This window comes from Leptonychotes weddellii, chromosome 5 (genome assembly GCF_054177405.1).
Source record: "Leptonychotes weddellii isolate Sample4059 chromosome 5, ASM5417740v2, whole genome shotgun sequence".
NCBI classification, from domain to species: Eukaryota; Metazoa; Chordata; class Mammalia; order Carnivora; family Phocidae; genus Leptonychotes; species Leptonychotes weddellii.
In genome coordinates, this window is record NC_138373.1 from 3,749,766 (window position 1) to 3,772,626 (window position 22,861).

Consider the following 22,861-nt stretch of genomic DNA (forward strand, 5'->3'; position numbering starts at 1 on the left):
AATCTTTAAAAAAAAAAAGATTTTATTTATTTATTTGACAGAGAGAGACACAGCGAGAGAGGGAACACAAGCAGGGGGAGTGGGAGAGGGAAAAGCAGACCTCCCGCAGAGCAGAGAGCCTGATGTGGGGCTCAATCCCAGGACGCCGGGATCACAACCCGAGTCGAAGGCAGACGCCCAACGACTGAGCCACCCAGGCGCCCCGATCTCACTTTTAAAATAGGGGTGAGGGGCGCCTGGATAGCTCAGTCATTAAGCGTCTGCCTTCGGCTCAGGTCATGATCTCAGGGTCCTGGGATCAAGTCCCTCATCGGGCTCCCTGCTCAGCAGAGAATCTGCTTCTCCCTCTCCCTTTACCCCTCTCCCCTATCATGCGCACTCGTGCTCTCTCTGTCTCTCAAATAGATGAATAAAATCTTTAAAATAAAATACAATTGACCTACTCTAAAAAATGAAATAAAATAGGGGTGAAAATTTCATGGGGCTTCCAAAGAATGGAGCCAGAGTGTGTGTTGAGGGGTCAGAAAAGTGCCACGTGGGGCCTGGCTGGCTCAGTTGGTAGAGAATGGGACTCTTGATCTCAGAGTTGTGAGTTCAAGCCCCACATTGGGTGCAGAGATTACAAAAATTAAAAAAAAAAAAAAAACATTTAAAAGAAAAGTGCCCCATGGAGGTGCCGGGCTGGAAAACGTTCATTTATGTTCCCCGGGAAGAACTGGGGGCCAGTGGCCTCTCTATGGCACCTGCCCACGGTCTGCTCTGGGGAAGGAGCAGGAGGCTGTAGGGAGGAGGAGAAGGGTGTCCACGGATCAGCTGATGGATTGAGCTTCCTGGCCTTGCCTCTTGCCTACTCCCAGGGGCCGCCTGAGCAAAGGGCGGAGGGCAAAGGGCAAAGGCTTGTGCCTGGCCTCTCCCTGGCCTCCTGGGGCCACTTAGAGACGTTATCTAGGCTCAATCCTGACAGCTGCCTTTCCCAGAGGGCGTGCTGGGTGTGGCATGGGTCTTCCAGGTCAGCATCTGTAAGCAGCCCCCTCACCTGCCCGAACCATCACCCTAGGCCTGGGGGCCAGGGGCAGGTACCTGTTCTAGAGAAAACTCAGGCCTAGGGATCTTTAGCAGCACCCACACTTGGGAAGGGCTGAGCCAGGACTCATGGCCAGGTCTGGCAGGCCCCCAGAGGCGGGAGTGACCGTGCAGGGGTTTGAGCCTTGCAGAGAAGCTGGACCAGAGTCCTCAGGCCCCGGGGCTGCCCTGCCATCTGACACTCAGCTCCTTAGGCCTTGGCAACTCTCTTCGAGGCCTGGGAATTTCTGGGGGACTCAGGAGAATCACAGTCTGTCACAGGCCACTCGTGGGGACCCCTCTGGGTATACCTGGGCCGGTGTTCCCAGTGTCCAGGGTCCTATGGTGGGGGTTCACATGGCCCAGGGCTGAAAAGCAGAACCTTTGCAGCACGCTGGGCCATGCCCTGCCCTCTCTGGGCCTCAGTGTGCTCATCCCCATTATGGAGCCCAGTGGCCTCAGACAGGCGTTCCAGGGCCCCAGGGGGACTCGGGACCACGGGATGAGGTGGAATACTGAGTTCTCAGAATCCCAGGGTGCATCAACGCTGTCCTGCCAAGTGGCCAGGGCTGGAGGAGGTGACCTTTGAGGGTAGAGGAGGATTTTCTCTGCTCAGAATCTGGGTCCAGACAGTGGACTGCAAGACAGAGGCCCAGACACTCCCAGGTTGGGGGAGGGAGCCGGGAAGGGTCTAGATCTAAGCAAATCAGAGGGTGGAGGGCCCATCTGGACACCCCATGTAGGTAACTGCCTGCCCCCCCTTCCCCCGCCCCCAGGTGAGCGTGGTCTGACCCCATTCCCCAGACAAGCCTTCCAGCCTGGGGCGGTAGAGCCCAAGGCCGGCCGGCTCAGCCTCGGGGGGTCCGGGCGCTGCCTCTGCCCAGGGCTCGGGGCGCTGAGCGGTGGGGTGGGGTGGGGTGCTATTATCTGGCGCTACCAGGCCCGCGCGGCTCAGGCTCACGTGGCCGCGGCTCTGCGCCTCCACAGTCCCAGGACCGAGTCTCGGCCGGCAGATAAGCCCGGCGCTCCCAGAGCGCATCCAGCACCGGCCGGGCCGGGCCGGAGCTCCCCGCGGGGCCCCCTCCCCGCCTCCCCCCTCCCCGGCCGGCCCGGCCCACTTGGCCCAACTTCCTCTCCATAAAAGGCGAGGTTTGGGAGCGCCCGGGGAGGGGGCGTTGGGCTCACACGCCCGGCCGCGGAGCTATGCCTGGGCCGCCCCCCCAAGTCCTCCTGCCCCCAGGGAGCCGTCGGCGGCCGGGGCGGGTGTGGGGGGGGTCCCGGATCGGGGAGGTTCTATAAATGCCCGCTCCCCTGCCCCGGGCGTCCCCCAGACCACCATCCCGACCGCGCTGCCCTCCTCCGGACCCGTCCAAGGCCGTGCACTTTGTCCCCACTTTGTGTTTGAACAGTCTGAGGCCCACAGCCAAGCGGATCCGGGGAGCGCGGGGCTGGGCATCTGGGAACATCAGGAACCACCAGCGTGTCCGAGGGTCACACCTTAACTCAGCTCCGCGAGTATGCTTACGAATCATACTTCGTGGGGACTGTGGAGTGCATTTTAATACCTCTAGAGATTGGGCACTCCCTCCCAGGCATACTTGTCCCTTGGCTAGTGTGTGACTTTGGGGAGCCCAGCCTCAGTTTCCCCATCTGCTTTCCCTCTCCGGAGTTTGTGCAAATGTCAAGTACAGCACCCAGCCGGCCCGGCGCGGGGTTAGAGCCGGAACCCGCTGGGGGCTGGGGGCGCGGGTGCTTCCCGCCCGCACCCCCCTGGCCCCTCCGCGGGGAGCCCACAGGGCTGCGTTGAGGCTGAGAGGCAGTGGATGCCGAGACAAACAGTGGGTGCTCAATAAATGCAGCGCAGCCCCCCCCCCCCAAGGGTGAGTCATCCCCGTCCTGGCCCTGGGCCGGGGAGCAGGGCCCTCGGGTGTCATCTGGCTCCACCCGCCGTGCGATGTGACCTGGGCAGGGCTCCGCCCCTCTCCCGGCCTCAGTTTCCCGCCGCCTAAGTTCAGGGGAGGGCTGGGCCAGGCCAGCTGCGGGGCGCGGGCGGCCCCCGCGCGGCTCCCCCTCCCAGGCGCTGCCCGCGGTCTCCGCCGGGCCCGGCCACGTCCGCTGCCCACGGGGCCGCCATAAAAGGCAAGCGGCCGCAGGTCGCGCAGCCAAACTTAGTCATCCGGCCCGCGGGCCGCCGGGCTGCGCGCGGCAGCTTCCTCCCCGAACTTCCCGTTTTCCGAGGGGCCCGGGGAGGGGGCCCGAGGTGCGGCCTGGGCCTTTCGAAACGCTTCGGCTCAGCGGCTGGGGGCTTGGCCGGGGGGCGTCCCCGGCTGGCGCTTTCATCCCGGAGCTGCGGGTCGGCGCGGCGCCTCCGGGAGACGCCGGCGAGGGAGGCCCGGGCTGCTGCCCAGATAAATCTCAGCCAGGGGCCATCTGTGCAGTGTGAGAGCCTCCGGGCGAAACCCCCCTGCCGGCGTCCCTGGAGCAGGGATGGGTCACGGGCATGGGACGGAATGCAGTGCAAAGGAAGTACCAGCTCGCCCGCGCTACAGTGGCTGGCGGTGGTGAACCCCAGGGGCACCCCTCGAGCTGTCTGCTTCCGGCTCCATGTACAGGCAAAGCTAACTCGAGGTGAGGGCAGTCAGGATGGTGGCTGTCCAAAGGTGGGGGCAGGTCCTGAGTGGCTGGGAGGCAGGGACAGAAGCCTTCCTGGAATGGACGTGCTCCCTGAGCTATCCAGGGTGGTGGCCCTTTGGCTGCACAGTCAAGTTGGTGACCTCGACTATAGGGAAATTATACCCCAATCCAGAATTGTTAAAAAAAAAAAAAGGAATGCACACACAGGACTCTCCCATACATTGTTTAGGATTGTCCACAAAGGTACACAGGCCATAGGAACATGGGAGGGAGTCATTGTTACAGCTTCAGTTGTAGAGGTGGGAGGGGGCGCAGGGAGACCCATGGAAAGGTGAGTGTCCACTGATTCTGATCTCCTATATTTCTTTCAGAAAACAAAGCTGAAGGAAACACGGAAAGATGATGACCAGGTCTGGGAGTACGTTGCTGTCCTCTCTGTCCTTTTCCGTGTATTTGAAATACTGCACAAACTTTTCACAATGAAAGGGGGAAAAAAGCACAATGGCATGGAATCGGACATCGTGGTCAGCCTCTCTGACCCTCAGTTACTTCTTCTGTACAATGGGGCAATCAATAATCCCTTTGGGGAAAGTTTATTGAGAATTATATGCAGTGATGTATGCAAAGTGCTGAGTATGAGCCGGAGGTATGTTGTAGGTGCTCGACAAAGGGGTCTGTATGGGGCTTCCCCTTTTCCTCAGCACCCCCTGGGAGAAGGGAGGACTTGCTAGGGTGGGGGGCCAGGTTGGGAAGGTCTTTAGCCCACAGCTCCATTAGGCCAATGGCCTAGGCTGGCCTGGCTGGGAAGGCTTGTGTTTCTGACAAATGGGGCCAGCCAACCCCATGCCCTGCCTGTCCCGTCCTGTCCTGACTGCCCTGTCCCCAAGGCCAGGGTCACTCTAGGTGAGGCTCAGGGCCAGCGTCCCAGCAGGACACAGGCCGGCAGGTCATCTGGCCTTGGATTCCAGGTGGCCGGATCTTCAGGAAGCCTCTGTGGGTGGCAAGGACACACAGGGATGGTGGGTGCCAGCCAGTCGGTCAACCGTGTTGGGGACACAGAGCCCAGAGAGCCCCAGAGTGCTGTGGGCAACCCAGGTCAGCAGGAAGGAAGGGAGGAGGGTGTAGGGAGGAAGGGAGGAGGGGTTAAGAAAGGGCATCCGGGAAGGGAGAGGGAAGAGAAAAGAGAAAGCAAAAGGACTGTAGCCTGTTTTTCCTCCCACTACATTTGAACTCCCATACGTGGGCACTGCATCTGGGCTCTCTGGTGAAAGCCTCCCATGACCCTCCTGGGGGATGGAGATCCCCAAAGGCAGCAAGTTTACATGACTAGGCCAAGGTGACCCCGCTGAGAAGGGCAGGGTCTGACGGGAGTGTGAGCAAGAGAGACTGACAGAGAGAGAGATTGTGTGGCCAGGGGACAACAGAGCCCTTGGTAGAGGGTTTGAAGCAGCTCAAGTGAAGGGGAGGCCTAGGAGTGAGGAAGGCGGGGGCGCTGACAGGGGCTTGGGGCAGGACTGAGGCAGGACTGGCTGGAAGACACACCTCTCGGGTGCCCTCTAGCGGGGACATTCTCCTCCCGGGCTAGGTGGCTCTGTGTGTCCAAGCGTCAGGGAGTGACGGGATTCTCCCCATGCGACCCAGCCCACCATAGGTATCCCCCCCCATAGCACCTCATTTTCAACCCTCCCTCACCTCCTCAGGCTCTGCCTCACCCCAGGCCTTGCTGGACAAGAGGAGGCCGTGGGAAAGCATCAAGCAAGAGGAGCGTCCTTAGCAGCCCCAGGACCCAGCCATCACCCACCCACCAAGAGGTCTGGCTGCAGTCTCCCAGAGACCCTACTGGGGGAGACATTTCTCTCCTCCTTTTTTAGAAGAGAAATCTGAGGCCTAGAGGGCACACAGGCACCCCCTCTCTCATGCACACGATTGCACTGAGGGGCTGGGCACTCTGAGTCTGAACATCTGGGTGAATGCACTTGGAGCTCAGAGTCCGGGTGCTACAGCTTCTGGGGCTGGTTGAAGAATCTAACCTTCCCTGCTGAAGACCCCGTAACCCCCTCGTCTCTTGCAGACTCCCCCACCACCACCTTGGAATGAAGATCAGATTTTAGCCTGCCCCAGGTGCTCTGAAGTCAAGGTTGACCCTGGGGAAAATAGCTTATACTCCAAATGAAAGACAAATGTTGCTAATTTCCTTTTTTATTTTTTTAAGATTTTATTTATTTATTTGTCAGAGGGAGAGAGAACAAGCAGGGGGAGCAGCAGAGGGAGAAGCAGGCTCCCCGCTGAGCAAGGAGCGGGACGTGAGGCTTGATCCCAGCACCCTGGGATCATGACCTGAGCCTGAGGCGGACCTTAACTGACTGAGGGGCCCAGCAGGTGTCCCCAGATGTTGCTAATTTCCATCAATAGGAAGGTAGGGGCTCTGGGTGGAGAAGGGCTCTGGGGTGTGAGGCCCAACAGGGTGGACTACGACACAGCATGGGGTGGGGCTGGGTTTATGGGTATGAACGGCGGCCAGAGAGTCAGAGTGTAAGGGGTCAGCTGGTGCGGCTGGAAGGGCCTCCAACAGTTTGCCAGGCTTGTAGACTGAAGTTTCAACCAACCCATCCGTGGCCTATACTCAGTGAGGCAGATAGGCCAGAACTTTCCCGGGATAAGTGGTAGGAAGAGGCCCACGGGAGTGACTTATAGGTAACCTGCACACCTTTGGAGGGGCAGTGTCCTCATCCCTGTGCAGGTACCCCCTGTGGGCGGGCAGCAGGGGGTGGTATTCCACTGGCATGGCCTCCTGATCTCAGGGGGCTGATGGAACCCCGAATGGCAGAGGCTGAGTGGAGACTCTTAAGCATCAGAGGCCAGGTGGGACACAGAGATGACACAGAGATGGAGCTATTCCTGCAAAGTACCGACCTGCAGGAGTTTTTGATGGAGCCTGATCACGGTGTTCTTAGGACTGAAGTAGCTGGGCTCCCCTACAGCATCGCTTGGACGATATAATGGGAAAACGCGAGATCTGGTGGACAGAGACCCGACCGGAGCCCCCACAGTCTAGAATTTCTAGGCTTGGGAGATGTTATTTAGTGCATGAATAAAGAAACGCATGTATTGGTTACCAGGCCACACATTTGTACTTTCAACTTGCTGACAGCTGTAATCACAAAGTTTCCTTTGTAATTCTATGCACTTTATTTTATGAATTTAAAAGCATCACTCCGGGGGCGCCTGGGGGGCGGGGCACAGTCGGTTAAGCCTCTGACTCTTGGTTTTGGCTCAGGTCGTGATCTCAGGGTCCTGGAGTGGAGTCGGGCTCCATGCTCAGCGGGGAATCTGCTTGAGACTCTCTCTCCCTCTGCCCCTCCCACTTGTGCTCTCACTCTCTCTAAAATAAATAAATAAATAATTTTTAAAAAAGTGCATCATTCTGACCAAGTGTCTGTCCATGACGAATGGATAAACAACAGGTACATGCAATGAGATATAATTCCACTTTTTAAAAAAAATTTTATTTACGTATTTGACAGAGAGAGGCAGAGAGCACAAGCAGGGGGCGTGGCAGGCAGAGGGAGAGGGAGGGCAGACTCCCTGCTGAGCAGGGAGCCCAATGTGGGGCTCGATCCCAGGACTCCAGGATCATGACCTGAGCCGAAGGCAGACGCTTAACCGACCGAGCCACCCAGGCGCCCCATAACTCCACTTTTAAAGGGAAGGGGATTGTGACAAGTGCTAGGACATGGATGGGCCTTGAGGACATGATGAGTAAGACAGCCACTAAAGGACAAATACTGTACGAATTACGCTGGCATGGCATATCTCAAGTTACTCGGAAACAGAAAGTACAAGGGTGATTACCGGGGGGTTAGGGGAAAGGAGAATTTAAAGGATACAGAGTTTCAGATTTGCAAAAAGAGAACGTTCTGGAGTGCTGTTTCACAACAGGGTGAATACTTACGACTAAACTCCCCAGTTAAAATTGTTTAAGATGGGACATGTTATGCTATTTTACCACAGTTTTAAAAAGGCAGGATGCAATAAAAACACAACTTAAGGGCTTCAACATTTTTGAAAAAGCATGATTCCGAGAAGGGGTCCCTATGCCGCCCTTAGATGCTAAAGGCAACCGCAAGATCCCCGGCACCCAAAAGGTTAAGAGTCCCGGCGCCTCCTATTGGCCGAACCTAGCAGGAATTCCGGGGGCGACCAGGGATTCTGGGAATCGTAGTTTGCAGCCCCCAGCCGGAGCCTCGCAGTGAAGGGTGGGCTTGGAGCCCGGAGACAATGGCTGCGAGACCGGCATCGGGGCTGGCGGGGAATTGGCGGGATGCGAGCTCAGCGCGCCTGTGCCCGCGCTGCAAACGGGCAGCCTCGTACACAGTCACGGTCACGCAGACCGGGCGCACACACCTGTCCACCTGCACCACGCGCGGCACGTGGCGCCCCGGTTTGCAGTTTGCATCTTTTCCGATCTAACTGCCCACCCGAACATCTGCGGGTCAGGCAGGCAGCTGCCCCCTTGCTCTTCTCTGACACATTCCCGCGGGAGCAGATGCCTTGGCAGTGTGCAGGCTACAGGTGCCCAGGGAGGAGTGTGCCAGTCAGAGGGCACAAGCTAGTGCAAAGGCCCTGAGGCAGGAGCCTGCGTGGCCACTAGGGTGGATGGGGGAGAACGGCAGGGGACGAGGTAGGGTTGGCCTCGTTGGCAACGATGAGGCCTTTAGACAAGACTCCGGCCGGGTCTTCAGGTGCGCGCAGGACCGCTGCCTAGGGAATCGAGTGACACTGTTCCCTCCGGGGCTGCCGCTGAAGCCTCGAAGTGACTCAGCGGAATTCCCGGGAGCTGGGGGCGGCTGGGAGGGACGTTCCAAAGGGGCTGGGGAGGGGCGTTGCCCGCGCAGAGGCCCCACCCCCAAGCTCCCGCGGGCCGCGGAGCACAACCGCTCCGGAGTTCTCCGCCCACAGGCTCCGGGCTGCCTCCGGCCCCATCCCCGGGCGGGGTTGGTGGTGGGAAGTGGCCTGAGGATTTAGGGAAGAAGTAGGGAGCTGGAAACCCGACCTGGGGAGGGGGCAGGAGGACGGGCATTTCTCCCACCCTCCTGGCACCTCCATCCCTGAGCTTGGCCTCGGCTGTCGGTGGGGCCAACTGGAAGGAACTGGCGTGGGGTGGGGCCTGGCTGTTTCTAGTTCCGGGACCCAGGCCTTTGGAAGGGGTCTGGGTGGACAGAGGTGGCCCGGTCGGAACTCCCTGCTGTCTCAGCCGGGTCAGGCTCTCTCGGGGACTAACACCCTTCCTCTAAATAAAGGGAATTGTTCAATAAACAGGCCTTCAGGGATGATCATAAATTCCCCGGTGGCACACTGGGCGTGCGTGTGTGTGCGCGTGTGCACGCGCGCGCGCACTTGCAACGTCCCCATATACACCCGGGCTGGGGCAGGCTTGAGTGGACCAGGGCAGCGGCACCAATATTCTAAGAACCGAGCCTCTGTTTTCCAGTGAATAGAATGGGTATAAGGACCCCCAGAATGCGGCTTGCTGGAGTTAGCGGCAAGCTGCGCGCTGCCCACCTAATTCACCTAATTCACCGCAAGAGCCACCCTGGCCCTTGCACCAGGGGCAGCTCGACTGGGAATGCGAATAACTGTCTGCATGGCCCAGCTCCAACGTGCCTCCGTAGGGAAGCTGTCCACGACTACCAAGACAAAAGACACAGCTTGCTTCCTCCTAGGCGCGGGAGAGGAGGGGACCCCACCCAAAACTCCGCAGCGCTCGGGGACCCTGCGCCATCTCTACCTCCGGATGGGGCTGCAGGGCTCCTGACGGCCACCTGGTGGCGCTAGAGACGCGCCTGCTTCGCCAAGCTGGGCGGGGCTGGACCCGTCCTGGAGTAGGGGCCTCTCCGGAAGCCTTTGCCTCAAACCTATTTAGAAGCCCTTTACGCACAAAAAAGAAAAAAAAAATACTGCGTTCAAAAAACGCATAATGAGTCAATACAGGTTTAATAACCGCCAGTCATTATATATTTATGTGGTCAAATTACAACTGAACTAGCCTTATCTGTCCTAGCCTGAGGCCCAGGGACCCCAGCATCCCTCCGAGTTGCGGGTCCAGAGCAGGGGCCTGAGGACCATGTCCTGGCTGGGTTAGAGGACAGAGAACTGGATGGGGTGCTTCTCAGAGCAGGGAGGGTTAAGCCAGGCTTTAAAAGTGGGTAGAATTTGGAGGAGAGGGGAGAGGACATTCTAGACTGGGAAGTAGAACTGGTCCCAACAAGTGAAGTCGGTCACTCAGGTGGGTAAGAGGGTGGCGTTTGGCAGGTGTGTGGGGCTGTGACTGCCTAGGTAGCACGGCCCAGCTTGGGACTGGCCACGCTTTGTCCCAGAGTGGTTTCAGGGACACTGACAAATATGGAGGCCACCATGGGCTGTGCTGGGCCCTTGAGGATACAATGGACCTGCCTGTTTTCTCCCAAATAACATAGCTCCCCATGGCCCCTGAGACGAAACTGGGGGCCTCAGCCTGAACCTGCCAGCTAATGGCAGCTGGACCTCCAAGTTCCATGGGTCAGAATGGGCTGGGCGGTGACTCTGACCTGGGAGCAGTAGGCGGGAGGGGGGAATATCCAGAGAGACCCAGGTCATTTTTTTTTTTTTTAAGATTTTATTTATTTATTTGACAGAGAGAGACACAGCCAGAGAGGGAACACAAGCAGGGGGAGTGGGAGAGGGAGAAGCAGGCTTCCTGCTGAGCAGGGAGCCCGATGCGGGGCTCGATCCCAGGACCCTGGGATCATGACCTGAGCCGAAGGCAGACGCTTAACGCCTGAGCCACCCAGGCGCCCCGAGACCCAGGTCTTGATCCCCTTCCAGTCCAGACCTGATCAAGGTTGGGGAGGAAGGGCCCTGGGCTGGGAGATAGGTGTCAAAAGTATCATTTCCAAAAAGCTGAAGTTGGGACATCTGGCTCGTTCACTCAGTAGAGCATGGGACTCTTGATATTGGGGTTGCGAGTATGAGCCCCATGTTGGCAGTGTAGATTACACTAAAAAAAAATCTTAAAAAAGAAAAAGCTAAAATCATGACTCTCATACAGTTAGACAAGGAGCATTTGTCAAAGATGTAATTCAACTCATTAATTAATGAGGTAGCACCAAGATGGTCAACTGATGCAAAGAGCATTTGAGGAACTATATTTTTCCCTCTTTCCCACCCTCCTGAGAAATTGGCATTTATATAATTAGTTTTAAAATGCTGGGAGGGGCACCTGGGTGGCTCAGTCGTTAAGCGTCTGCCTTCGGCTCAGGTCATGATCCCGGGGTCCTGGGATCGAGCCCCGCATTGGGCTCCCTGCTCCGCAGGAAGCCTGCTTCTCCCTCTCCCGCTCCCCCTGCTTGTGTTCCCTCTCTCGCTGTGTCTCTGTCTGTCAAATAAATAAATAAAATCTTAAAAAAAAAATAAAAAAATAAAAAATGCTGGGGTAAGATTCCTAAATTCAATAAAAAATAAAACAAAACCTGACTAATGTCCTTTGGGGCAATCAAGAGTAACCTTTGAACGACAAATAGCATATAATTTCACTTACATGTGGAATTTAGAAAACAAACACATGAACAAACAAGAAAACAAATAGACTCCTAAATACAGAGAACAAACTGGTGATTACCAGAGGGGAGGTGGAGGGGCGCAATGGGTGAAAATAGGTGAAGGGATTAAGAGATACAAACTTTCAGTTATAAATAAGTCACAGAGATGAAAAGTACAGCATAGGGGACGCCTGGGTGGCTTAGTCGGTTAAGCATCTGCCTTCAGCTCAGGTCATGATCTCAGGGCCCTGGGATCGAGCCCCACGTTGGGCTCCCCACTCAGCAGAGTCTGCTTCTCCCTCTTCCTCTCCCCCCCAGCTTGTGCTCTCTCTCTCAAATAAATAAAATCTTAAAACAAAAACCAAAACAGCAACTTTTGTGTTATCTTTTCTATCAGACACAAATCCACAGGGTAGCCTATAACTTCATCAAGTCTGAGCCCTTAAAAATAAATAGCAAGGCAAACGGAAGTTTCCTAGAGAGTTAAGTCATCTGTAGGTGCACACGTTACACAAGGCAGTCCCTCTCTGGGCCTTATTTCCTGGTTTTGGATGACTCTTCCTGACACAGGAGACGTGTGTGCTTGTCCAGGCCGTGACACATGGCAAAGGCGGGAATACCTCTCATCCTTTCTGGCCTCAGCCTCCTTAGCCAAGGAGCTTGGACCACATCTTCCTGCTCCGACAGTCTCCACCCTCCAAGACTGATTTTACCTCCAAGATGGACCCAAGATCCCCACTTCACTTCATCTCCACCCCTACTGTTGCCCTGTTCTGGTCCAACTGTCTCAGGGACCTCAGAAAGGTAGTAATTAACACTGGGTTCAGAAGCACCTCGAACAGTGACAGTCCCAGCTCGGCCCTCAGGTACTGTGTGATTCCAGGAAAACTTAGCCCCTCTCTGTGCCTCTATGTTCCCAGTTGGGCAAAGGGCAAGGCGGGGGGGGGGGGGGCTGCCGTTCTGCAGAGGCCCCCAGATTTGAGAATTTCGGAATCCCCTTTGCCCTTGATTCCACTGAATGCATTCAATTCAAATGAACTGAGCCAGTGGGGGAGATCTGATAAGCTCTTGGTGGTCAGGAGCTGGGAAACAAGGTCTGGTCTCTCAAGATAATGGGAGAGTCATGCGCCTGGGTGGCTTAGTTGGTTGAGCGTCTGCCTTCTGCTCAGGTCCCGATCCCAGGGTCCTGGGACTGAGTCCTGCATAGGGTTCTCGGCTGAGCGAGGAGCCTGCTTCTCCCTCCTCTTTTTGCCCCGTCAAATAAATAAAATCTTAAAAAAAAAAAAAAAAAGGTAATGGGAGAGTCAAGAGACTTTTTGTGGATTCAGCAGGAAATAGTTTGGCAGTTGATTGGTAATGTCTGTCATGAGTGCAAAAGTAAAAATAGGCTGTAAGTTGTGTATTTACCCATCCTGGTCTAATCAGTACAGTATCCGACAGAGTCAGGATTCTGGTCCCAATTTTGCCACTGCCTTGCTGAGTAAACTGAGGAAATTAGCTCCTCTGAGCCTCAGTTTCCCTAGCTATATAATGAGAGTTAGTATCTTCCCAGGATTGATGTGCGAATGGTGTAAACATTGTCAATGAATACCTTCACGTTGCAAAAAATGGAAAACACCATTGAATCTTGCCTAGAACAATGAATTTTGGCTTCCGTAACTGTCCAGAGATAATGAGACTTCAGGTATGGTATGATCAGGGTTCTGGCTCAATTTTTCTGTGCCTTTCTTGGCTTTGTGTTTTCCATAGGCCAGCTCTGTCTACAAGGTGGCCAAATGCCTGCTACAGGATCGGGTGGCATAACCACAGGCCACACTGACCTGGGGCAGACAGCTCTGTCCTGAGCCAGCAGGCTAAGCGACAGCCCTGAGGTTGTTCCTGATTGGGCAATTTCGGTCACATGCGCACCCCTGGAGCACTGACGGTCGTCCGGCTGGAGGGGAGGGGGGCAGGGGGAGCGGGGGTGGGGGAAGGGGGGCAGGGAGGAGGAACCGGGGTGTCCCCCAGGCTCAGGAGTTGACGGGAAGAGTGAAACGTGGAAAGCAAACCAGCCAAAAGGAGGGAAGGGTTGGGTGCTGGGCAGGAGCCCCGGAGAGGACAGCACGGCGGATGGGGAAGGACTACCTGACAAGGAAGTCGTCCAGGCAGTCCGAGGACGGGCCGGGGGGCCGGCCGGCGCGGGAGGCGGGGCAGCAGCGCAGCGGCAGAGGTGTGGAGGGTGGAACGGGCGACTTTGGGGAAGGTGCCTCCGCTTGGAGATTGGAGAAACCACGCCCTGCAGGAAGCCCGTCGGGCTCCGGGCCAGGAGCCTCCACGCCCCCCTCGCCTCCCGCGCCGCTCTCGGCGGGCCCAGCCGGCAGGAAGCGGGGGCGGGGGCTCGCGGCAGGGGGTCCCGGAGGGCGCCGGGCCCGGGACGCGGGGGGTGACGGAAGTACCCCGGAGCAGGGGTTGCCCCCTTCCCAGCCGAGCCCACAATTTGCAGGCTTCTCCGGTCGCGGGCGGGACCCCTGCTCACTCGGATCCCCCCTGCTTGGTTCCAGGCCCCCCGGCCCCCCGGGCCCCAGTGCGGCGCCCTCACCCTCTCCCCGCCCACAACCGCCCCATTGGCTTCCCAGAGCCGGGGCCTCCCCGGATTGGTCCCCCTCCGCGAGGCCACGCCCCCTCAGCCGCACAAAGCGGAGCCCCCCCCTCCCCCCCCGCCCCCGGCCTCCAGGCGCTCAGACACCGCCGAACCTGGGGACCGGCTCCTCCCGGCCCCGACCCGGCGGCGCGGCTGAGTCACGGCCTCCCCGACGTGGCGGTTGTAATAGTAGCTGCGGTCGTGGTTGTTGTGAGAACCAAATGCACGGACTTAGGCCTTGGGGTCCCCGTCAGTGTCTCCCTACCTAGACCCCGCCCCCGGGGCTCTATTAGCTCCCTGGGACTGACCCCCCAAGTTACCCCCAACTCCTCCATTTCCCCTTCCTGCCGGTAGTGCTGGAGGTGGATGGTGGGTGGACATTAGTTATTTGATTATGAAGCTCTTACAGATGAGCAAACTGAGGCTCAGAGAGGGTAGGTAATCTGTCCCAAGTCACACAGCAGTCAAGGGTAGCCCATTACTAATAATGAGGAGTGGGGAAAAAGAGGAGAAGCGTGTGGGTAGTGTAATCATCCGTGCCCCACCCTCCTCCAGTTTCTCCCCAAATACACCTGAGACCATCAGCTAAACCAGGGAGGGGTGGTCAGGCTGAGAGAAGGGTGTCCCCAGGCAAGCACCCAGTCTGCGGGTTGGAGGAGGGAATTTCAGTAAGAAAATTTGGCAGTGGTATTTAGAGAGCCTGGACAGACTTTGTTCCCACCTCCCCCTCCCAGGCAAGTTTGGCCTCCTTGAGCTTTTCTTTCCTCACCTGTGAAATGGGATAATAACAGCTGTGAGGATTAGATGAGACCTACCCAGTGCCGGGCACACAGTAGAGACTAGACGTGGAGTGTCTTTGGGTACCATGAAGACCCTGTGAAGGGGCCAAAGTCCACAAAACATCCTTAGAGTAGGGTGGACCTGTTCAGTGCGGGCAGGGAGAGGGAGAGAGAATCCAAAAGCAGACTCCCCGCTGAGCACGGAGCTGGACCCCGGAGATCATGACCTGAGCCGAAACCAAGAGTCAGCAGCTCAACCGACTAAGCCGCCCAGGTGCCCCGTGGATGGCACTTATGAAGCTCAGGGAGAGGGTGGGCAGGTGCGGGGGACACTGGCCAGGACTCCTGGGGGTCAAGCTTGATGCATGTGGCATATCTCCAGGTGTGAGTCTTTCACCTGTGTCCTCAGTGGCCAGGGCTTCCCTTTACCTGTCTCCCAACCAGTCAGTGGCCCTGGCAGAAGCCTCCTGCTGTCCGCACCTCCCTGGCTGCTCACTGGGGCCTTTCCATTCTCCCTCCCAAACGTAGGAATCCAAACCTTCCTGCCACGGTTTCCCAAAGAACCTCTGCGACCCAAAACGTCTTTTTAAATTTCTTTTTAAATTTTGAAGCAAGTGGGCGCCTGGGTGGCTCAATTGGTTAAGCGTCTGCCTTCGGCTCAGGTCATGATCCTGGAGTCCCAGGATCAAGTCCAGCATTGGGGGTACCTGCTCATCGTGGACTCTGCTTCTCCCTCTGACCCTCCCCCCTCTTGTGCTCTCTCTCTCAAATAAATAAATAAAATAAAATCTTTAAGAAAATTTTTGAAACAAGCACACACTCAAAGTTTTAAGTATAATACAAAATGATTTTTTTCTTTCTTGAAACAATTGGAGAATCAGTTGCCAACCTGATGCCCCCTCTCCCCTTATATTCCCAGGTTTGTTCTTCTGTGTAAGTAGTCATATTAAAGTCACCCAAGCCAGGAAGTTAATATGTTACTATGTTACTATGTAAGGACACATGACTGTCCGCTAATCCTCAGACCCATTTCAAATATATCCCCAAAATGTCCTTTATAGCAAAAAAAACCCAAAAAACATAAATCCAAGCCATGTGTCTGTCACTTTCAGCTGTCAGTCTCTTTAGTTGGCTCGCATCTGGACCCCTTCTTCAACCCATCCTTGCCTTTCATGACCTTGACACTTGAAAAGGCTACAGAGCAGTTACAGTCCAGGAGTGCTTTGGGTTTATCTGACTTTCTTGTTTTCTTTCCGACTTTGCCTCTTTGGCGGGAATATCACAGAGGTGATGCTGTGTTCTCAGCTTGTCCCCTCCTGATACTGCTCACTCTGATGATTCGATTAAAGGAGTGTCTGCCAGGTCTTCTCTAGAGAAAGCTGCTCTTCTTTTCTTGGTGAATAATCAGTCTTTTGGGGATGTGCTATTTTATAAGATACTACATTCCTTCTCAAACTTTCAATTTATGTGTGTATTTATATCTCTATAGAATCACATTTTCCTATTGTATTCAGTGGGTTGTAATCCGTTATTATAATAATTTTTTTTGGATGCTAAAATTATCTCAGATTTGGGCATGCCTTCTGTGTGGCACCTGTGTCCTTTTGACATGTCGCACTTTTTAAGAATTTTTTTACAGCTTTATTGAGGTCTGATTGACATGCAATCAACCGCACATATTTGAAGTATAGGATTTGACACGTTTTGACATGCATACACCTCGGAAGCCATCCACACAGTTAGGGTAACAAACATATTCATCACTCCTAACGTTTTCCGGTGTGCCTTTGTTTGTTTGTTTGTTTTTTAAAAGATTTTATTTATTTATTTTGACAGAGACACAGTGAGAGAGGGAACACAAGCAGGGGGAGTGGGAGAGGGAGAAGCAGGCTTCCCGCCGAGCAGGGAGCCCGATGCGGGGCTCGATCCCAGGACCCTGGGATCATGACCTGAGCGGAAGGCAGACGCTTAACAACTGAGCCACCCAGGCGCCCCCCGGTGTGCCTTTGTAATCCATCCCTCCCCACCCCACCCGCGTCCTCAGGTGACTGCTGATCTAATCTCTGTCGCTACAGATCAGGTGACATTTTCTAAAATTTTAAAGCAATTTTATTATTATTTTTAAAGATTTTATTTATTTATTTCAGAGAGAGCACACAGGGAAAGCAGACTCCCCGCTGAGCAGGGAGCCCGATGTGGGGCTCGATGTGGGGCTCGATGTGGGGCTCGATGTGGGGCTCGATCCCAGCACCCTGAGCTCATGACTTGAGCCGTAGGCAGGTGCTTAACCTACTGAGCCACCCAGGGGCCCCTTATTTAACCACACACACTTTTTTGGTCTGACTTCTTTCCTCAGCCTCATTCTGTTGAGACTCCCCCACCATGTTGTATGTATTCACAGTTTCCGTGTTTATTCGAGCACCATCCCTGCATCCTTTTTTTTTTAATTGAGAGAAATTCCCATTGCATAAAGTTAACCCAAAGTGCACACAACTCAGTGGCATTTAGCGCATTCCCAGTGTTGTGCAGACAGCACTTCTCTCTGGTTCCAGACCATTCTCATCACCCCAAAAGGAGCCCCCACGCCTGATGCAGTCACTCCCCGCTCCCCACTAACCCTCTGTCCCTGGAAACCGCCCATCAGCTTTCTGTCTCTGTGGATTTATTCTGGAGATGTCGTTCGAATGGAATCCTACAATAGGTGGCCTTGCGTGCCTGGCTTCTTTCACCGGCATGATGTTCCCACGGTCCGTCCACACCGTAGCCCCGATCAGGACTTCATCCCTCTTTATGGCTGAATACTATTCCAGTGTGTGCATACACCCCATTTTGTTTGTCCTTTCCTCCTGTGATCCACCCTTGGATTGTTTCCACCTCTTGGCCGTTGTGAATATCAGCGCTGCTATGACCATCTGTGTGTGAGTTTTTGTTTGCACGCCTGTTTTCAGCGCCTCCACGCGCATAGCTAGGAGTGATGTTGCTGGGTCACGTGGTCATTCTGCTGCCCGGTGGTCTGCAATGTCTGCGCCATTTTACCTTCCCCCCAGCAGCCTAGGAGGCTGCAAGCTCCCCACGTCCTCGGCAATACTTATTTCCCTTCTTATTTTGTTACCAGGGTCACCCTAGTGGGTGTGATCGTGGGTGGAGTCTCACTGTGGTTTTGATTTGCAGTTCCCGATAGCTGATGATAGGGGGCATCTTTCCATGTGCTTGCTGACCCCCTTGTACGTCTTTGGGGAATATAGGTCCTCACTGGTTTGCACACAAGATGTCCCAACCGCGATCAGATATTTCTCCCAGGGGCCCCCGGTCCCTGTTGCAGAGAATAGGGATGTAGGCACGAGGTGTGGCTGCTTCCAGGCCCTCTGCGGGATGAGCTGGGAAATGTGTGTGTGTTCATACACGTACAGCGCACTCACACACAGCAATTCCTGTGCCTATTGATCGATACTGAAGTTCCTGAGTTCACACTGATGCATCTCGGGGTTCACTGCGCTTTCCTCCCTTTCTGTGTTCATAGCTCACCTCCTCTGCCGGGGAGAACCTGGCTGCCGTTATCCTAATGTGCCTGTTTCTTTGCTCAGCCCCCAGATGCACCCCGTCTCCGAGGCCACTGTTGTCCCACCGCCTTGCAGAGGTCCCCCTCCCCTGCTCAGGCACCCTGCCTCCACTGCCCCCTCACCCCACGTGGGCTGGGACACCCCTCACCTCCCCTGCCTGGAGATGCTCTCCCCCTCCACTGAGCCCCCACTCCTGCACACCCCCCAGGGAGGCACTCTCCACCTGCCGGGCTCTGGGCCCCCGACCCCTGCTCGGAGCACATTGCCCCTGCCATGTGTGGATGCCCACCTTGCTCTGCCCCAGCTAATGGCCCTGGCGAATGGCTTTAGGACTCAGTTGTTCCAGAAGGGAAAGGAAAGGAGAAGGGGGCAAAGAGAAGAGGAAGGGGTCTCTTCTGTTTCTTGCTTTATTTTGAGAACTCATGGCACGTATGCAATTTATAACCAACACACTTCCTTTCGCTTTAACAAGATGCCCTATCCGCCCCCCACCCCAGCACACCTGCAGGTAGAGTTGGTGGGGGGAGGGAATGTGGTTCCAGGACCAGGGCTTAGGCCGCCACTGGCCTGGAAAGGGCAGGGCAGGGAGGGGGGCGCCCCGAGGCCTCCTATCCTCTTAGCTTCCTCCCCAGACAATGGGCTGCCTCCTGCAGCAAGAGATAAGAGCCACGTCGGGCGGACGGACGGATGGACCAACGGAATCCCGGCCTCCTGTCTGGTTTCCAGGAGAGGGCTGCTTCGCCCCCACCCCGCGCCCCCCCTAGCCTGCAGGGCTTCTGGTCCCCATCACCCTGCGCCTTTGAGAAAGGGAGGTGCTGAGGCCCTGCCTTGGCTCCGGGACTCAGTCACTCGAGAAGAATGTTTTCTTTTGGTTTTAGTTAGCCTTTTTTTTTTTTTTTTTTTTTAACCGAGGCCTCCAGTGCCTGAAGTACACAGACCTTCTTTACTACTCCGTGTGTGCTGAGACGTGTGTCTAGGCCAGGACTCCGGCCCCTGTGGTGGGGAGCACTCAGGCCGAGGGGAGGGGAGCTGGATGGCTTCGTTCAGGGGGGGGAAGGAACCTAAAATTTCTCAATAATTTTTATATTGGTTATATGTTGAAATGATCATATTTGAGGCACATTAATGGGTGAAATAAAGTATATTATTAAACACTGATTTCACTTAATATTTCTTTTTTAATGTGGCTGCTGGAACAATTCAAGTTACATCTGTGGCTGGTACAGAACATTTCCAGCCCCCGAGGCCCCGGGAGCCCCACCACGTCAGCACCTCTGCTTGCTGTCACCCCAGACTAGCTTTGACTGTTCTTGAACTTCAGGTAAATGGGGTCACACGGCAAGGGCTCTTTCTTTTTTTTTTTTTTTAAGATTTTATTTATTTATTTGACAGAGAGAGAGAGAGACAGCGAGAGAGGGAACACAAGCAGGGGGAGTGGGAGAGGGAGAAGCAGGCTTCCCGCCGAGCAGGGAGCCCGATGCGGGGCTCGATCCCAGGACCCTGGGACCATGACCTGAGCCGAAGGCAGACGCTTAAAGACTGAGCCACCCAGGCTTCCCCCCACAAGGGCTCTTTCTTGTCTGCAAGAGTCATCTGTGTTGATTGCGTGACGGCACACTCACGGGGAATTTACTAATCCAGACCCTAGATGGGACAAGGGGACCCAGTGGCCACCACAACAGCTGGGTCCTTGCCTCGGGGAGCTCACAAATGACAGAAATGATGCCTGGGATCCCAGGGGCTGCAGAGGGGAAGGAGGGCCTGAGCTGGGCAAGGCCCCCATCTGGGTTCTATGGGGTTGAACTGTGGCTGCCCCCCAAGATTTGTATCCACCTGGAACCTCAGAATGTGACCTCATTTGGAAATAAGGTCTTTGCAGATGTCGCTAGTTAGGGATCTCGCACAAGGTCCTGGATTATGGGCAGCCCTAAATCCCACGGATGGCGGTGTCTTTGTAGGGGAAAGGAGAGGGGGATTTGGGCACAGAGGGACATGAGGATGGAGGCCACGTGAGGACAGGGGAGAGATGGAGCCACGCGGCCACAAGCCCAGGACGGTTTGTGGCCACCAGAGGCTGGAAGAAGCGGGAAGGATCCTCCTCTAGAGCATCCGGAGTGAGCGCAGTCCAATTTCTGGCTTCTGGCCTCTAGAACCATAAGAAAAATTCCTGTTGTCTTAAGCCACATGGCTTGTGGTACTTTTGTTTCAGCAGTGCCAGGAAACTCATACAAGGAGCAGGAGGGGAGCCCCTGCAGCCTCACTCACCCAGCAACGGAGGGGAAACCCAGGCACTGGGAGCAAGAGAGTGAGAGCTCCTCCCGGAGCCCAGGTCTGGGGCCTGGCCCTGCTGGGGCCTCCCCAGTCAAGTCAGCACACCTCTCTGAACACCACTGTCCCTGCAGAGGCGCTGCTGAGGCCGGACAGAGACCTTTCAACCAGGGGCTGATGGCACAGAGGATGGTGGGGAGGAGTATCTGTCCCTAGGAACCCCAGAGGCGCCCCTGAGCAGGCCTCCTGAGTGGTGAGAATCTCCAGCATCGTCCCCAAAACTGCTGTGTGGTCCTCGAAGACACTCCTCTACCGGGATTTTGCTTGTGTTGCTTTTGTCAACAACCCCACGACTAGAACAGACACCGGGCTGGGGACTCTGCTGCCCTCTGCCCTCCCCCATGAGCCCCCACCAGGCTGGGCGAGATGGGGGAGGGAAGGGGACTCTGCGGGCACTTCCCAGCCTCTGCACCCCCATCTTCCCGTCAGCTGCCTTCCTCCTCCATCAGGCCCTGGGGTGTGGGGTGAGAGGGAGCTTGGAGGCCCAGGACAGCAGGAGAGGAAGGGACAGAGGGGCCCCGCTCTGTCCCGGGGGCTGGGTCTGGAGGAGGGAAGCTGTTCAAGGTTACCACTGGCCATGACCCGGGCCCTGCTCATGCTCCCCACTGCCAACCCCTCTCATGGTGTCAGTTCTGTCCCCAGAACAGAAACTGCTTTCTGGGCACATCTTCTGGGTTTTGCTCGTCTGGTCCTTGAGGCCCTCGGAATCCGGGCCTCTACCCCTGTTGTGGAGAGTCCCCTCCTACGGGCTGCGGGCTGTGTTTCCTTCCCCAGCCTCAGCCCCAGGCTGGCTCCTCCCAACCATGTTCCTGCAGGGGACACTCCCGCTCAAGCCTCCCATGGCTCCCCAGTGCCCTCAGGATAAACCCCTGAGCACAGGCCTGCAGGTCTGGCCTCTGCAACCCTGTCTCCCCTCCCCTGCACCCCAGATCTAACTGCAGCTGGCCCCCTCAACTCCGGCTCCTATGCTGGCTCCAGTGGATGCATCCCCTTTTCCAGAACATTCCCCCACCACCCCGTGGGGGAGGCAGCGCTGCCCCCTTTCCACACGGCCCGGGCTCCCTAGTCCTCTCCAGTGGTCTGTGTTTCTGTCTTCCCCCAGAACGGCCCTGTCTCATTTACTGGGCGCAACGGTAAGTGGTGGAGTCAGGCTCAGCCACCATTCAACTCCCGTCCCTAGGAATGTGACTCCTCCAGGGACTTCATTCCTCTCTGGTATTTGTCCTTTGTTGTCTGGCCCACTTCACACAGTGAACTGGAGGCTCGTCCATGTTGTATTCCTTCCTTTTGAAGGCTGAATAATATTCAGTTTATGGATGGACCACATTCTGTTTGTCCATCATCCATCGACGGACCCTGGGGTTGCTCCCACCTTTTGGCTAGTGGGAGTCACGTTGCTGTGAACATGGCCACACAAATACTAAGTCCCTGCTTTCAACTTATTGGTTTAGAGCCAGGGAGAAATTGCTGGATCATAAGGTCATTCTAGGGGGCATGGTTTCAGAGACGGGCACGTTTTGCAAGTTTGGCCAAGAGAAGTCAGGGAAGATATGCTGGAGGGGTTGGGAAAGTGTCTCTCTCTCTCTCTCTTTTTTTTTAGGTAGGCTCCATGCCCAACCTGGGGCTTGAACTCACGACCCTGAGATTGAGAGTCACGTGCTCTACCAACCCAACCAGACAGGCGCCCCAGTGTTTCTTTGATGTACAAAAACAGCCCTCCGCAAAGAGCTGCTGGAATCGGGGAGTCTGGAGTCTGTGAACCTGGGTGTGAAATAATCACGTGCTGATCGTCACTGAGTTTGGCATTTCCCTCCTTTATGTAAGTGAGCAACAAACCATCCAGGGCGTAGGCCTTGGTCACCAACAGTGTCACGGATGGCTTCAGCCCATGTTACATTTATTGTGGAAATTTCAGAGTATCATTTAGACTCAAGTCATGGTAGTTCTTAAATCCACCACCAGATATTATTATTTAGTGTATCATTAAGAAGCACATATATTAGCATATCACATTTAAACAATATGTTGAGAATTTTAATGTAATTGATTTCCTTTGTAATCTTATGTATTTTGCCTTAGGTGTTTAAAAACATGATACTGAGGGGCGCCTGGGTGGCTCAGTCGTTAAGCGTCTGCCTTCAGCTCAGGTCGTGATCCCAGGGTCCTGGGATCGAGCCCCACATCGGGCTCCCTGCTCCGCGGGGAAGCCTGCTTCTCCCTCTCCCACTCCCCCTGCTTGTGTTCCCTCTCTCGCTATGTCTCTCTCTGTCAAATAAATAAACAAAATCTTCAAAAACAAAA

At 55.6% G+C, this 22,861-nt stretch overlaps 1 protein-coding gene and 3 long non-coding RNA genes across 6 annotated transcripts in view; 2 read left to right on the forward strand and 2 right to left on the reverse strand.

The window, feature by feature from the left end:
- ACTB (actin beta) overlaps nucleotides 1-22,861 on the reverse strand; it is a 333,619-nt gene that overhangs the window by 14,427 nt on the left and 296,331 nt on the right. The window lies entirely within an intron of this gene.
- Nucleotides 3,092-6,819, forward strand: LOC145721484 (uncharacterized). Its single transcript, XR_014145178.1, has 3 exons — nucleotides 3,092-3,690; nucleotides 4,068-4,342; nucleotides 5,397-6,819. It is a non-coding gene; the product is annotated as an uncharacterized LOC145721484 (long non-coding RNA).
- Nucleotides 5,915-13,523, reverse strand: LOC145721486 (uncharacterized). The gene is made up of 2 exons (XR_014145182.1): nucleotides 13,398-13,523; nucleotides 5,915-7,078 (listed from the first exon to the last, which is right to left on the reverse strand). It is a non-coding gene; the product is annotated as an uncharacterized LOC145721486 (long non-coding RNA).
- LOC145721485 (uncharacterized) lies at nucleotides 13,387-22,820 on the forward strand. Of its 3 annotated transcripts, XR_014145180.1 has the most exons (4): nucleotides 13,387-13,482; nucleotides 19,438-19,553; nucleotides 22,161-22,379; nucleotides 22,640-22,820. It is a non-coding gene; the product is annotated as an uncharacterized LOC145721485 (long non-coding RNA). The 3 variants fall into 3 exon arrangements; XR_014145179.1 differs by lacking the exon at nucleotides 22,640-22,820 and having other exon boundaries at nucleotides 22,161-22,613; XR_014145181.1 differs by lacking the exons at nucleotides 13,387-13,482; nucleotides 22,640-22,820 and adding an exon at nucleotides 18,713-19,230 and having other exon boundaries at nucleotides 22,161-22,613.